Raw genomic sequence first — 2060 nt, forward strand, 5'->3', positions numbered from 1 at the left:
AAGCAAAGGAGTATGTCTTAATCAGCTCAGGCTGCTATGACAAAATACCATAGACTTGGAGGCCTAAACAACAAACATTTATTGCTCACAGTTTTGGAGGCTGAGAAGTCCAAGGTCAAGGTGCCTGCAGATTCAGTTCTCGGTCAGGGCTTCTTCCTGGCTTGCAGGTGGCCGTGTCTCTTCAGGTGGCAGAGGGAAAAGGGTTGGTCTCTCTTCCTTTGCTTCTAAGGGCACTAATCCAATCAGGGACTCTGCCCCATGTCCTCAACTAACCCTAATCACCTCCCAAAGCCCTGCCTCCTGCTACCATTACTTTGGGGGTTAGGGCTTTGACATATGCATTGGGGGTGGGGGGTGGTGGACGTTCAGCCCATCACAGAATGCTATGATCAGACTTTCATTTTGTCAAGATCTCTCTGTGGCCGCGTACAGGGCCACCAATGGTGGCTGAGCCCATGTGCACTACACGAGACAGACACATGAGGGGCACCAAGTGCATTGTAGACATCATATATTTGAATATTTATTGCAACAATTACCTGACAGAGGGAGGTAGAGCGTCATGAGGAAGGGACTCCTTTTTCTATTTGCACAAGGATCCAGTTAGGGTGGCAGCAGCCCTGCCACGTGAAGGTTGATTGGCAGATCAGTTAGAAATCACCTCAGGCCAAAATAGCGAGGCCTACACTGAGACCTGGAGGTGGGAGGAATACCCACTGAAGAGAGGACCTCTGTCAGACCCGGCGCCTACGGAAGTGCTGCTGAGGGAGTGGGAGAGTCCTAGATCACTCCCGGGTCTCTGGCTCTGGCTGAACGTGGAGGCACGTTTGTTGGAATAAGAGAAATACCTTAAAATAAATTGCCTTTTTAAATCCCAGCAACAGACTTTTAGAAAATGTAAAAACATCATTTACAAAAGTATATAGTACCTAAGCAAGTCTTTTAAAGATATGTTAATATCCTTTACGTGAAAAAATTTTAAATGTTATTGAAAGACTTTAAAGAGGTCCTAAACAAATGGATAGACATACCATGTACATGAAAGACTTTAAAGAGATCCTAAACAAATGGATAGACATACCATGTACATGGATAGGCCAGCGGTTCTCAACCTGTGGGTCGCGACCCCTTTGGCAGTCGAACGACCCTTTCACAGAGGTCTCCTAAGACCATCCTGCATATCAGATATTTACATGATGATTCATAACAGTAGCAACATTACAGTTATGAAGTAGCAATGAAAATAATTTTATGGTTGGGTCACAACATGAGGAACTGTATTTAAAGGGCCAGAAGGTTGAGAACCACTGGGATAGGAGACTCAGTATCGTAATGACTTAGTTCTCCCAAAATATATCTACAGAGTCAGTGCCGTGTTTCTGCTGCCGGATGTTGACTGTGTTTTTTGGTGGAGAGAAGGGCTGGAAGGAGCCTCCCGGGAGGCAGATAACCAGTTCACCTTGAGAACAGTCCATAGCCAGGACTTCTGCTGGAGGGGATCCCAACTCCTGCCCTGAGCAATCCACTTAAACTCTTTGTGCTTGAGTTTCCTTGTTCCTAAACGGAGAGAATAGTAGTACCCTCAGATGGTCGTTATGAAGATTAAATGAATTAATAGAAATAAAACATTTAACACAGAGCTTGGTATATGATAGGTACTATATAAGACTGTGCTGTTGCCCTTGCTAGGTGCCTCGGTTGGCTAGAGCATTGTCCAATATGCCAGGGTTGCAGGTTTGATCCCCGATCAGGGCACATAAGAAACAACTAATGCATGCCTAAATAAGTGGAACAACAAATTTATGTTTCTCTCTCGCTCTCTCCTTGCTCTCTAAAAAATAAAAAAATCTATTATTATCACTATTATTATTAATACTAGAGGCCCGCTGCACAAAAATTTGTGCACTGGGTGGGGGGGGTCCCTCAGCCCGGCCTGTGCCCTCTCGCAGTCTGGGACCCCTCGGGAGATAACGACCTGCTGGCTTAGGCCTGCTCCCGGGTGGCAGAGGGCAGGCCCAATCCCTAGGTGCAGCCCCTGGTCGGGCTCAGAGCAGGGCCGA

This window comes from Myotis davidii, unplaced genomic scaffold (assembly GCF_000327345.1).
Source record: "Myotis davidii unplaced genomic scaffold, ASM32734v1 scaffold1047, whole genome shotgun sequence".
NCBI lineage: Eukaryota > Metazoa > Chordata > Mammalia > Chiroptera > Vespertilionidae > Myotis > Myotis davidii.